This window comes from Nylanderia fulva, unplaced genomic scaffold (assembly GCF_048542155.1).
Source record: "Nylanderia fulva isolate GAGA-0341 unplaced genomic scaffold, ASM4854215v1 Scaffold1, whole genome shotgun sequence".
NCBI classification, from domain to species: Eukaryota; Metazoa; Arthropoda; class Insecta; order Hymenoptera; family Formicidae; genus Nylanderia; species Nylanderia fulva.
In genome coordinates, this window is record NW_028189192.1 from 8,369,327 (window position 1) to 8,384,938 (window position 15,612).

At 39.0% G+C, this 15,612-nt stretch overlaps 1 protein-coding gene across 2 annotated transcripts in view; it reads left to right on the plus strand.

Annotated features, from left to right (window-relative positions):
- stet (stem cell tumor) overlaps positions 1-15,612 on the plus strand; it is a 359,283-nt gene that overhangs the window by 17,317 nt on the left and 326,354 nt on the right. The window lies entirely within an intron of this gene.

The window sequence follows — 15,612 nt, forward strand, 5'->3', positions numbered from 1 at the left end:
TGCGCTACTCACAATCTATTTCTTTCGAATCGAACGCTTTTTTGCTCGCTAAAAGCACTTACAGAAATAGAAGGAAGTCGATTCCGGCCAATCGCCGTCCCTTCAGCCGCGCTCCAATTATCCGCAACTGCAGTTTCGTGCGGACGCATATAGCTTCTCGGTTTTACACACACGTCATTTTTACTTGCGCGAGTGTTACGGCCGAAACGACCGAGGCAGATTTTCGCATTTGTAGCGGACTCACCGCGGGTTGTTTCGCGGCACGAATCGATCAACGACCAATTATCGTTCGGACGAGTGGGCACTTACTGCCGCCTCGTTAACCTGTAATCATCGGCGAGGCGGTAAAAGTTTTCATTCCCATTAAAATCGTCTCTTCTTCTTCGACTTCCGCCAATCCGCTCGCGTTTTTTCCCATCTTCTTTTACAATTAATTATTTTATTACTCGTCCTTTCATTTCGTACCTAAATTTCTTAATCGAGTGGTAACATTTATTTTAATAAATCGAACAATTTGTATAATTGCTAAATTCTTTTCAACTTAATTATGTCGTTCCAATTTTATGTACGTTATAAATATTAATTAATATATTTTAATTTTATATATTAAATATTTGAAACAAAAATCACGAGTTTATCGATATAAAAACTTGAAAAACAATATTCATATTTATAAGTGTAAATTATTTCGGAATAATCGTATTTTCATCATAATTGGAAATTGATCGTCTATCTTGAATCTAATCTTAAAGTGACCAGCAGCTTTGACGATTATTCTCCTCTTTCTTGAAAGAATTCTTTTGTAGTCTACAAAAATATACCAGTCAAATACAATGTATTCACGTCTGTATCCCTCGCACGTGGTGCTAAGAATTGTTGGATATCGGCGTCTGTGTGTTCACCAGGCAAATGCGGTCTCTTCCTGTTTGGCGAACCTTTGGCAGCCACAAAGCCATTTGTGTCCTCGCGGATAAAGTCGCGTGTGCACACGAAGTGGCCGGAAAATAGTGCAGCAAACGGGTTGCTTTCTCGCTCACTCCCTGCCTCTCATCTTTCTTCCCACCCCCATTCGTTCCGAGGAAATTGGCAGCTAGCTCGAAACCCTTTTGTCGATGTCGCGCTGCATGCACGGAGTAAACAGCTGCGAATGCCATTTCAATAACAGCTAAGCATCTAGATAGGATTTTGGTCCTAGCCTCTGCATTCGAGTGTTTGGTCCTTTGATCAGACGGCCGATTCCCGAAAACGCAGCCGAGGTAAATTCCGCGACGGCTCTTCGCATTCCTTTCACCACCACCGTCGTTTCATTTAGTGTACAAAACATTCTTATCTGTTTGATTTCGCGACAGCTATTGATTTTTCAGTTTATCGCACTCGACGAAAAATCAAAGAGAAAATTCATGCTGTTACATCTTGCTTGTATTTAAGAGGAAATAGTTTTGAAAATTTTAGATTTTTCGGACAATTTACATCCGTAAATAATATTATTCTAATCGACACGATATACCCATGATATTTGATTAACGTATTACGAATTGAAGAAACAAACGGACTGTCAAGTGCAAAGCATTAATACGAGCACTTTTCCAAATTTAACGAACTTACCGGCCACGCCAGTAGTGCTGATCCTTTTTGTGCGACCGTCGTTTGTTGCGAGCGGCTTTATATATATATTGGTCGCTTTCATCCGCGCCTAAACGCGATGCCGCGCGTATCGCGGCGGATCGGGAAAACCCGACGAAAAACGATGAAAGCCTATGAAAGCGAGCATTGTGGGTGGTGGTTTCATGAGAGGCTCGGGAAGGGTGAGAGCATGCGGGCGACGTGGCGAGGGGGCGGGAATCCCATCTGTCGGCATTTTTGCGTCGACATTGTGCGCCTGTTTATATCGACGCCGCGCGAGATAGAAAGAGGCAGCGAGAGAGAGAGAGAGCCCGCTTTATTGCCGTATTGGCATATTGCCGCGGATCCGCCGACGTGTTCTTTTTTTTTTTTTCGGCCTCTTTTTTTTATCTTCGCTGCACGCCACGCGAGGACGCGAGGTACAACTCCACGGTGTATTGGGCGTACACCGTCGGTGGTTTGCAACGTCTCCTCTCTGCACGTCGCGAATTTCGCCCGTTTCCACGCGACGGTCAGTCACGACACTGTCGTCGTAAATTTCCAACTGACGGACGATAGCCGGAGAGAGAGAGAGAGAGAGCGTATCGGAATATCGAATAGCGAATTTACTCCTTTTTCTCATCCTGCCGCCCGTGTACGTTCGTCGGTTCGATGTCGTCGAGAATTTTACTGCGTATCTCGTTCCTTTTGTCGTGTTAGCGCGCGCCTTTATTTACGGAAAATATGGATAAAATTTAACGTCGAGGCGTGTATATAAAAATTTTGTTCATTCAATAGTATTGCATATAATTAATAAAACGAGGAATTAATTTTGATTTTGATGGAGATTTTGATTGGAGAAGCTGGATGTTGCAAAATCACAGGAAGGTAGGAATGTAAGTTTAAAGGTTTTTTTATATATGTGTAAATAAATATACAATGAATTAAGAAATTAATGAACGAAAGAAAATGTGATAAACGTTTCAATCTATTCGATCTTTTCAAATGAGATATTTAATTAAAATTAAAATTAAAATTTTAAAAAATGCGCAATAGCAAAATATTGTATAATTGAAGAAAAGGAGATAGAAAAATCAATTCAAATTACAGATAGAAAAGAATAAATATGAGATAGTGTATATCCTGTCGACTGAAATAAAGTAGAAAATCAGACAAGAAAATGTCTTTCGTATACCTATATTCGTCTTGTCAATATATGTACCGATCGAATATTCGATTTATATGTTTGTTGTTTTTGCTTGTGAATTTGGCACTAGATAGACAGCAGAACGGACATACTCGATAAAACTATTTTTGTGTCAGTCTTTTCCTTCCTTCGTCGTACAACAAGATGACAAATTGAAAATTAATTTCCTTGAATTTTCGTCTTACATACGACAATAGCGTGACATAAAGTTTCGTGTGGGTAATTGCATATCAATTGAAAGTTGAAATTAAAAACATTGAAAAGATAATCCATACAAAATATTAATAATACTAATAAAAGACATCAATTTTATTTTACCATCAAATATAATTTGATGAAAATAAATTACAAAGTTTTTTTAATATATTTTTTCACACGTTATATGAATACGTTTTTCCCGTGTTATCTTGATGAGAACAAACTTCGAAATGAAAGGATTCGTGTGATGCATTATTTTTTTTTTATGACAAGCTTAAATCTTCTCCGATCAGGCATTGTGACTGTTGCGAGAAACGCTGGTTTTTATGTAAGTTTTTGCCTATGGGTATATGAAACGGGTGGCTGCTGCTCGTAACCCTTACGAGTCCAGGTGGGCTCGTGCTTGTCGGTAACAAGATACGGGGGTGGTTGAAAGTGCGCGAAGGAAAATGGCGATGGGGGAGCGCAGGATTGAGCAGACGGGAGAAAAACGCGGTGGTTAGAGGGAAAGAGTAGAGTACTGTGGCTCAGCTATACGCAACCTGCTTTCTGTTTGGCACTGACGCCAGCTGTTCTTCTCGTTCCGAGCAAAGGATAGCGAAGTCTGCACTTAGCATTTACGAGTAGAAACTAGAAAAGCCTTCTGTGCAAGGACGTCTGTCCTGGCGGATCACGAACAGAAGGAGAATATGCCTTTCCTTCATGGTCCGGCATAAGGCGCAAAGACGCGTTTTAGTGCACAATTTTGTCGAGCAAATTTCGCGAATTCAACGGTAGAAAAGATTGATTCAAAATTCAAGTTAAATTAAATATCATGAAAAATAAGAGAAACTTGTATATTTAATTAAGAATTTGTCGGTATATATTATTTACAATATTTTAATATATTTTAATAATATTATTAAATGTCAGTGCATCGTAAGGAATGCATATAAACAGGATGTCTAGCGGTCAGGGAAATCTGGAAAACCGGGCATTGTCAGGGAATTTTAGAAATCTGGAATTGTCAGGGAAAAAAGTTAGGAAATTTTACTATTTATCCGAATTTTTTCACATTATTCTACATTTGTCTCAATAATTTGAAATTTTTTTTTAAATATAAACTTTTTCTCGACTCCCAGCACGCTAATTTTTTGTGTTAAAAATCGATTTATCTACAGCGTGTTTGTTAATTTATATTTTCATCGTCGTGTTATTTTATTTCAATATGTTTGATAGAGACAAAACTAAAAAATTTGATATAATATAAATAAAAAAGGTGGTTATTTTAAATAGTTTATAGTGACATGTTTGTTTCGATTATTGTATATATAATGCAGATTGTATAATTGATTTAAATTTTTGGATTTTTTAACTTCCGAACCTTTTCATCGTTGACAAAAATATCTCAAAGCTTTCATGATTTAACATTTAATTGATTTATCATATAGATATATGCAAATTATATATATTTAGCAAAAAATAGTATTAAAAAGTCAGGAAAAAAAATGGAATTTCTGGTCTCGGAAAATCCGAAAAAGTCAAGGAATTTTTTTCATTGAGTCTGCTGTACACCCTGAATATAATTTTAATAATTCTATAAACTTGAAAAATTAATGAATTTTTATTTTATGAATTTATTAAAAAAATAATTTTAATAAATTCTTTGAAAAATAGGAGTTGTAGAGAAATCAATCGACCAGACTAGCAAGTAAATCATTTATTCAGCTTCACATCTAGTCGATTAATTTCTACAACTCAGGGTCATCTTTTTTCTACAAAGGATCTACAAGTCAGGGATTTTTTTTTATTGAGTCTACTGGACACTATATAAATGTCAGTGCATCATAAGGAATGCATATCGCATGCATATAAAGCGTCGGCGATTGCTTGCAACCCCGTCGTCCCGAAAGTACAATAATCTAGAGATTGATCGAATGAGCCTTCGATTCGAGACAAACGCGAGAAAGGAAAGGAAAGAATGCGCGAAAGAGTGCAAACGATGAGAAACGAGGTCGGTGTTATCGCGTCTCTCGTCAAGTTCGTAGTAGATTGCGCGCTCGTTTCTCTCGAGTCACCCCATAGACGAGTGAAACTTGGGGAGTCCGGCTCCATCGAATAAAGCGCCCGAACAAATAATGCGGCTTCCCGTTCCCTCCTTTCCCGCCCCCCTTCCCAGATGCTTCCGGTCTCTTATTTCATCGGATAGCCATCCGAACACGTGCTCCCGCTTCCTCTTTCCTTCTCTTTCCTTTTCTTCTTCCGCCAAAGTGGGAGAGCTCACCACTCTTCTCGCTCTTACTACTTCATTGCATTCAATAATTTGATCGCAAATCAACTGTGAGCAAGAGTCGATACGCGGCGTTTCTGTTGGAAGATTTTTCCGTTCGGCTGATTAGACACCCGTTAAATTCAATATCGCGAGCTGTTGTAACGCGTCAATTGCAGCGCGCCTTATTTCGATGATTGATATCCGTGTTGTTTCTCTCTCAGTCTGAAAGATGCAGCGTAACACCGGGACGAGTCTATATTCCAACATATTTTGTGTTTATATATAAATATCATATATTATTAATATTATTAATATTGAGAGCCGACAAAAATATTTCTTATCTGATTTTATATATAAACTTGCAAATTTGTATTCAAGCGTAAATCATAGTTTTATAAAATTTGCTTTCCTAGGCAATATAAATTATCGAAGAAAAATATACCCCAGTTTACGCAGATGTGATTTGAATGGCCTCTATTCAAAGCCTAGTTTACTTAATAAGCCTAGTTAAGCAATTATGCAAATTAATAATGCACGTGTGGACATAATTGCACATTGTTACGTCTCGTGACGTCATTGTCGCATTGTTACGTCATTGTATGATTTCGTATTCAACGTTAATGAAATATCCAACGTACAGTGCGTATTGTGACACAAGTCAATCGAGTCCCTCGATGTATCGATTTTCCATGGAGCTCTGCATCCGCGTGTTTCCGCGCACATCCTGCGTTTACATACGTCTCCGCACACCCACGATTCGGCGATGGACCCACCTGGAGGATGTCGTCGCGTGCCATTAAGGGTCCCGTTGGCAAACGTTTAACGACGATATGCCCGGAGCACGTGTCAGGATGTCCTCTCGGTAATAAAAGCCCTCTTAGACTCGAGTCTCTCTCTCTCTCTCTCTCTTCCTTTCTCTTTTCTCGCGAGCCACTCGATCCTTTTTCTCCTCGTCGGCAAAGCAACGGTGCAGCCTGCGAGCAGAGAGAGAGAGAAAGATTCTTTCTCTCCCTCTCTTTCTCTCCTGGCTTGCAGAAGCGGCTTGTGTTTCCTGCGCGGCACGCGACTCCGAAGTCCAGCTGCTTCCTGTCTCTGCCACTTCTCTCACTTCCCACCATCTCTTTCCGTTTCGCCGACCCACGCATTATCGTACTTCGCCGACTGACTGTGTCGCCCCCGTGATCCCGTTCGTCCGTAGCTCCGCGTTTCTAGCGAGCCATTATGTTCGAGGGAGATCGCCTTTCATCGTTCCGTCATGATACACCTCGCATTTGCATGATCGAGAGAAGGGTAAATCCGCGGCGAATATGCGAAAGGGAATACGCGTAAATCGTTATTTTTATAGAGCGAACATTTATGTAAATTCATCTAAGATATTTTATAAGATGAAAATGATTTTGTTTTAAATATATCTATAGGTAAAAGACAAAATTATATGGCGATTCATCTGGATAATTTTCTAGATGATAATTTTTAATTTAAAAAGATGTAAATTATAAAAGGGATATATATATATATATATATATGCATACATTTATTTATAAATTTTGATCGCTTACTGCTTAAGTTCTACTATTTAAATATTTTTATGTGTTATGATTCTAAATCAAAATTATCTGAAAATTATTCTAGATAATTTAATAAAGATAATACTTTTTTTTTTATCTAAGATGCAGATATAGATAATACATATTTTTATTATCTATATAAAGATAAGATGACGCCAAAGTTTCATCTATCATTATATCGTTATATATACATATAATTTTATTTAGATAACAGCAAACACTACTTGGAAGTAATATTAATTACATAGCTCGTGCTATTTAACAAAGTCAATAAATAAACATTAAAAATTTCAAATAATAGAAATAGAGAATTATTTAATACGCAATTATAAGGGGAAAAAATAGATATATATATATTTTGATTAGGATTAGAATTATGAGATTTTTTCCAAATTATTAATAAAATTATTATTAAAAAATATTAAAATTATGTCGTATGAATTGAAATTATGTCGTATAACGATATGAATGCTTTTTTTCATTTCAGTTTGAATTACTGTTGATGATAGTGCTAGAAACTAAGGCCGTAACAATGAGCCCATTCATTCGTCGACAGGTGGAAACACAGATATCCTGGATATGGGTTTGTGGAACTTGATTATTCAAGATATTACGCAAGGAATATAAAAAGATATCTTGAAATTTAACAATAAAAATGTTTTATAAATTTGCTTATTTTATTAGAGACGTGTAATGTGCTAATCTATGTAAGTCTATATATATGTAAGTAGAGTAAATAAAATAAAACATAAACTATTAACAAAAACATTTAACATTTGTAAAAAAAATATTAAATACACATATGTATAACTTTGAAACAAACTTATATATCTGTTTTATTGCACCCTTTCGTGAAATTCATGAGATTTTGCATCGGTGATCTAAAACAGCTTACGCGAGTCATCGTCAGAGAATGTGCTGAACAAGAAATTGAAGTAATTATTTCATTTGTATTGCTAATTACACGTGAGGGACGATGGTCGCTTAAACAGTATAGGTACAACAGTGTCCGTGTTTGCCCGCTTGGATGAGATTAATTAAATGGATGCGGTTAAATTGACTTCGTTTGCAATTTGATCGGATTTTCCGACGGCGTAGACTCGCACATCGCGCGAATGCAATTCCATTCGCGTCCTTCTGTCCTATCCACCGTCTGTCTTCCTCTCACCTGGGTATCCGTACGATACCGATTGCCGTAATTAACCGGCCGCAACAGGCACATGGCATGACGTTGTGCGAATGCGTGAACGCGTGCACTCATTGCATGCATTCATCGATGCGACTTGATGCAATGAAATCGCGTCTCGCATTCTCGGACGCGCACGCCGGACGATTTCAGCATTATTTTACACATGAATCTGTTAGGGGGAGGGAAATGTATTCTCGAACTCTCTTTTATATATTATCTGTATAATGTAATTTTATTATATTATTTCGATAAAAAAAGTATATAATAAAAAAAGTTTAGACGATATATTTTTATAAGCATGCTTGTGTGTTATTCCTATAAACCTCGATTTGAACGGTCTTATATACAGGTCAGGACACGTCTATATCGACTACATATATGCTGTCAAGCGTAACAAAATGTAACTAATATGGCTGCCAACTCAGACCGATTTATTCAATGTGCGCCAGCGCAGATTTTTTTATTTTGACAGTTTTGTGTTAGATCTTGAAATATATTAATATTTCACTATTTTTTTTTTAAATAATTCAATAAAAACTATTCTTAATATTTAACGTTTATTCCGATGGTTTTTTAATCGTATTTATTTTTAACATTTTTTCAATTGTACACAAGATATTATAATAAATATATTATTATATGACGGGCCTGAGAGAGAGTTGGCCGTCATTTTTTATACACTTCATTTTAATGAGTGTACTGACCTGCATATAAGACCGTGATTTGAATATTGTTTTTAAAATACAATATTTGATTTGCGAAATTTTTTACGATAAATATATCATGAAGCAGATATATAATATATCGGTAGACACGAAACACCGGTGGTCTGCCACGAAATTAATTTTCGCGCGAATAATTCAGCGTGGAATTTTTTAGTATTATCGGCATCTCATGCGTTTCTGGCCTTTCATCGTTCTTTCCGTCCTTATCGGATTTCGATCAGACGAGAAGCGCAGACCCCCCTGACTAGGACAGGCGGAAAAACAATTTGCTCGCCACGTGGTAGAAATGCACCCTCTTAGGATTAGTCGTTTGACTCCTGCGCTTTCACTCGTGTAAACTAATCACATACGTGTGCGCGCCCATGTTTTCATATATATGCCTGTTGTATATGGTTCGCGGCCAGTTTTTTTCCCTCTTCTTTTTTTTCACTCACCCACGTGGCGCAAGCCGCGAAGGTGAAGCGCGTGCCAGCAGGGCGCGGGAAAACGATTAGTTTTTAATTTGATCCGGGTCGATTCGATCGCGTGAAATTGCGGTCGGGAGGCTCATTCGCTTGCTTGTTCGTTCGTTCTCGCGTTGGATTTTTCGGCAGCTCGTCGTCTCTTTCGGTCCGTCTCCTCCTCTTTTTTTTTTTTTTTTTTTTTTTTTTGCAAGGGCGTTTCGCTTCGCGTTCAACGTCTGCCTGCACAACGCCAGGGCGCAGATCGATCAGAATCGGAATTGCCTTCGACCGCAACTCGATCAAGAAATGCCCGACTCCACCCTTTCGTCCTAAATTTTCTATTTTCGGAACCATTTTTCTCCGAATGTATGGTCACACGTACGTACAATTGCTCTGTATATTCTCAAATAAATTTGTATTTCGCGAAATATCGCGCTTCGATCGACAACAACCGGATTGAACCGACTGTTTATGGACGTCGCGGATTTGCGACTCTCGACGATTTGATTTAAAATCGTTTCCTCGCGCAGCTGTTTCACTCATGCGAGATTGTCACGTTAGCATAATAATGTTTACCAATTTGATTTACATATATGATACATTACGCGACACAATTTTGTTAACTCTCTTTCTCTCTCGACTGCGCGTGATCAGTTATTTTCAGGTATATTTTATTGGCATAAATTTGGTATTCATTTTGTCTCAAATCTGTTTGATAAAAATGTTAATTTATTCAGGAACAAAAATATGCTTGAGAAGAATAATATGTTTATGAATATATTTGTCAACATTATGTCAGTTGCATGTTGTGTTAAATCTGATTTATCGTAAATTTAACACAGGAAGAGATAATTCATTATTATATATATATTTTTATTATTTTGATGGTTTCAAGGAAGCTCTCTGTTCCCGAAGAAATTATCACATATCGCCCGGTTTTAATAACAATATTCTCGGTAGAACTTGGGAAGCGCCATCGTGAAAAAATTCTAGAAGCGTCCGAATCGCGTGTGTCTCGTCGGAATGCATCGTTTTCCGAATTCGATCGCTACTCTTTCTCGGAAAGTCTCGTGAGATGTGCGTCTTTTGGGGAAGGTCGATACGAACACACACGTACACATACATCTCCGGCGTTCTTCCTTTCCTCTCGTTTCTCTCTCTCTCTCTCTTTCTCTACCTCTCTGAAGTTGGAGAACGTCTACGAGCCACTGGCTCTCGCTCCGCATCTTTTGCCCGACTCTCGAGGTCGAGCCTCACCGCGTGCAACATGTCGCGTGCAGGCACGTGCTCTGTAATGTATAATCTGACCTGTGGCCGGAGGCGTTCTACAGCGCCGATATAAATTCGAAACGGCAGAGAGAAAGGGAGAGACGACGGGGAAAAAGGAAGAACGCAGTAGAAGAAGAAGAAGAAGACGAGGTTCCGGTGAAAGGGAGATCGTGGAGATCGACGAGTACTCGTCCGGGAGAGATACCGTCTACTCCCTCGATAGTTGTAATATGCGGGCTCAGCTTGCTTGTGGAAAGCCGATTTTCGACGCTTCCGGAGAAGAGACGGGTCAGTCCCGGATATATATATATATATATATGTATATGCGCACCGAGATATATGTATGAAAGAATATAGACATCCGGGAGTGCAACGGGACGGTATAGGACACAGGCTTATATGCAGGCCAGGACACTTCTATATCGACTACATGCTGTCAAACGTAACAAAATGTCACTAATATGGCTGCCAACTCGGGCTGATTTATTCAATGCGCACCAGCGCAGATTTTTTTTATTTTGACAGTTTTTTGACAGTTTTGTGTTAGATCTTGTGCACGATTGAAAAAAATGTTAAAAATAAATACGGCTAAAATACTGTTGGAATTAATATTAAATAGAAGAATAGTTTTTATTAAGTTATTTAAAAATAGTGAAATGTAAAAAAATAAATATATTATTATATGACAGGCCTGAGTTGGCCGTCATATTGGTTACATTTTTGATACATTTCATTTTAATGAGTGTCCTGATCTGTGCATAAGACCGTGGTATATAGGAGGAAGATTTCTAATACGGCGATATCAGAGAACGTAAGGTCGCTCGGTGTCGCGTATCGCGTTCCAGATCGGATTCACGGATATAAATTTGAAATCTTCATGGCGCCACTAAAGCCTCGCTTCGGATCGAATGAAAGTTTCCTTCTTCTATCTATCTATGAACGCTATTAAGCGCTCTTCTTATCTTATTCGTAAATCGATTTCGCATCACTTACTGCTATCGGATTGCAATCAAATCATAATAGCAAACACCTTGACGTGTATTAAAAATAATTTTCTATTCCCACACCGAGAGAATTTTCTCTTAAAAATCATGGCAATCGTGGAACAATATGGCATTGGAAGAATTTTATAAGAGTTTCTCTAATTAATCTATTTTTACCACAATAAAAAGATATTAATATCCATCACAATTAATTTTACTATGTACATACGAGTGTCCCATGATTATCATGATTTTCAGGATGAAATCTACGTTGGTCTGCAGAAATCTTTTTTTTATTCCAGAGAGCAATAAATTCTCATATACACATATATATATATATATATACGCTATGTAAAAAGTTCCATAAAAAATATCGTCTATTTCTTTAAAAAGGAAAAATCGAATTGAAAACGATCGAGCGGAAATTTCGTCTAGTAATCACGAATTTAAGAGCTTATATATATTTACGGGACGATACGAGTATATAGCGCGATAAAAAAAATCGTTCGCGTCGCGGTCTCTCCTCCGTAACGTCGGCGATTCCGCGAAGAGGTGTTAAAACCACGTGCGAATGCTCCGGGTCTGAAACTGTTAACGCCGCAATTTTCTCGGGCAGAGGCTTCTCGCAGCGAGGCAAATGAGGGCCGCGGGTACGACTTCGGGGCCCGTTTAAAACCGCTGATCCTTCGGGATCAAGATACTCGCGTCGTTCCCGCCCGCTCATTTGTAGTCTATCCGGTACTACGATACCGCAAAGTCGGATCCCGGCGCCCGGTTACGTGCTTCCCGCGCGAACTCAGCGGTTTTCAGTTCGACACGCTCCAAGTATCTTTCTCCGTATTTCTCTATCTTTGTAACCGTGTTACGGAAACAAGCGGGAATTTACGTAAACACGCATAGATACGCGCCGCACAGAAGGCCACCGAAAGTGGAACGAGCGGAAAGATATCAGAGGCGATGGCCGGCAATCAGGTGGGAGGGTGCGGATCTCTCTTGCCTCTCTCGGCTTTATAAAAATGCAAACGGCCGATCATTTGAATACGTATAGCCGGTAATTCAGAGGAGGCGAGCGTTCGCCCGCCCGCGTTCAGCGTCACGCGTGCACATGCGTGTTGTGTGTGGACGGTGCTTAAAGAAAATAAAAAAAAGGAGCAAAAGGGTGTGTCGAGTACAAAGATGTAAACCGTCTTATACCCTCTTCTCCGGCGCTAGCTCGTTCTCTTTCTTCACCCTGTCGTCTTCGTTTTATGTTTTCATTCGTTCCTTTTCACTTCTTTTCCAGTAGTTATACGAGCAACGTGAATTATTCTTAAAATATAAGCTATGGCAGAGGAAGAGAGGCAGGATTATTTTTCGAGAAAGAAATCATTTCTACGATGGCGTATATTCTTGTCTATTATTTTTTTTTTTTTTGGTTGTTTCTACGTTACGGCTTCCCGGTTAAATCATATTTATCGATGAATTAATAAAAGATTTTAATTAGTCACGATTGATTATCGTATCAATGTGTGATATCCGGAATTATATTAATATACCGAAAGCAATTAACACAAATTAGAGAAATCATTGATCAATCTCCAAATAATTTCACAAAGAGCTAAAGAGTATTATTAAATAATAAATATTTACATATATTTTATATTACATTTTCTATTTTATAAGATAATGATTAATTTCTCTATTAGATGTAAAATGCTATTTATATATTCATTACAAACGCGAAAATAATTTACTTACGAAACTTTAACTCTATTGCAATAATCACCTCTATAATAACTATTGAAATTATTGAATCAGATAGACACGCTTTTGCGTGTGATCATCAATAAAATAGTCCATCTTTATCTAAACGTCCGCTTTAAGATCCAGTCGAGGATAATATAATTTCGGGTGGAAAACGATATATGTGCGATAGAGAGGAGGTCGCTTCCAGAATGCGACGGTAATTCTAACGGCCGATAACAGAGTTTACCGTTGTGTAACGATCGATTCGAGATAGGCCCGGAAGATAGAAACAGAGACGTCTCTCTCTACTCGCGTGCGATCTCTTCCTGGAAGAGAGAAGCGCTTATGAATATTATTACTCGCCCGAGGAGGACACCGCTGATGGCTCGGGTGTGTGGATATAATGTGCGAGGTAGCACGTGACGACGTGACGGGTTCTTTGTCTTTTGCTTTATTTGAAATTCCACGCAAACCTTGCCTTGGCGTGACCGCAGAGCGTTCGAGGGAGGCTCGGTTGGTGTGACCCATAAAAGCGAGGCATATTAACACCGATCCGTTTCTGACAACGTAGTCGACGCGACGGGGACATCGCCATCGGGTTCTCGAATCCCCCATCTCTGGAATCCCGTTTCGTCTCGTTGCGCCCGGAGAGAGAGAGACGGAGTCTGGCATTTCTTTCATGAATAATATCTCTCCGTGCATTTACATGCCGCCACGGACTATACTTCGACGAATCGCGAAACGCTTTCCCGCTTCTACGTGTATATTTATGGTAAAGGTACCGATTATGAGATGGGTTCTAAATATGAGATAGCGTCTTATATGTCTTTTATTTTTGGCGTTAATAAAAATGAGATTAAGTTTATCTAATAAAAGACGGTATCTCATATTAAGATCAGTTGGTATCTCATATTAGGAGACTTTTGGTTTTGATACAAAAACTGATATACTTTAATCAAACCTATGAATATTAAAACTCGAACAGGATTTCTAAAAAAACTACATGGAATGACGATTGAAAATAGTATATAGATACTTTCCATATATTTTGGAAATAATTAAGAAAATGTAAATGGTATCTCATAATCGGTACCTATCCTCGGTGAAAGAGGAAGAGATCCTCTCCCGGCGATAAGAGAGAGAGAGAGAAAGGACTCTTTTCCTTTTCCTCTTCCTCTTCCACCGCGTCACTGTCTCCTTCGCTTCTCCTTCGAATGTCCCGGAGGACCTTACGAATCGTTTAATTCGATCTACCTCCCAACCTGCGACGCGGTCCTTCCAGATCCATTTTATTCGGCCCGTCCCACGAGATCATCCCGAATACGTACAATTTGGACGACGAGCACACTGCCGTATCTACTATCTGCTATCTATCTCAGGAAGCCGTGTGTGTGCAGCAAACGGCGATTTGTGTTTCATAAACGTTCGTGGAACACGAAGATCTCGTCTCGCCCGTGATACCGACTTTAGATCGCGTTACTCGAGGCGTATATAGTTATTATACAGCAGGGATAAGCAAAGAGGCGCCCAAAGGGCTCCATTATAACATATTTACAAAGAATACATTTTCAGTATTCCCTCGTTATGAGAAACGAAATATTTTTAGACAAGAATTTTTTAAATTAAATTTTTTCAGCTTATCGCGGCTAAAAAATTTTTTCCTCTGACGAGAATATATATATATTTTTTTTTAATATCATATGTAATCGCGGAAAAAGATTCCAAAGATGTATCCTATTCCGCATAGCTATCTAATACATTTCATTCCGCGAAAAAGATCGCATGCCGCGATTTAATTAAAATCGCATGCTGATTTAATTAAACTCGCGGCGCGAAATACACAACGCGGTGATATCGCGCAAGAGCAGACGTCGTTCGCGATGAGAGAAGTTGAAAGACAAAGAAAACGTCGAGGGTGAAGGGTAATGCGCGTAAGTGTCGTGGTAAGATCCGCGAAACCGCCGGAAATTCCGGAAGAAATATATAGCTCGACGGTATTTGCCCGAGCTCCCGCGTAGCTGAGTGCAATGACATTCCGGCGCTGGTGGCTTCGTTGTTTCGCTTACCCTTTGCTTCGGAAAGACGACGTCTCGGGGAAGGTTCTTAGCCGTGCTCCCGACGATCCTGACACGGATGACGTTGTTACGAGGCAAAGCCTCGGTGGGAACTCGCAAGACTTGAAATCTCCGGTGAATTCGGGGCCATTTAAACGTCTCCAAGTCTCGTCGTGTGTATTATTGGGATGTCAGTTCTCCGATTATATTCCTAGTCCGAGATGGACAAGTTGTACGGGAGCTATAGGGAATATATAGGCATTTCGATTTCGCTTCTCGTTCTCGCTGAACCGTTTTGATGAGCTATCGAATTATTGCAATTGAATGCGCACGCGATTGAGGGAGGTTTTACCTGTTACTTTAAGTTTAAAAGATAAAATGAGCTTGACGTTTCCGCA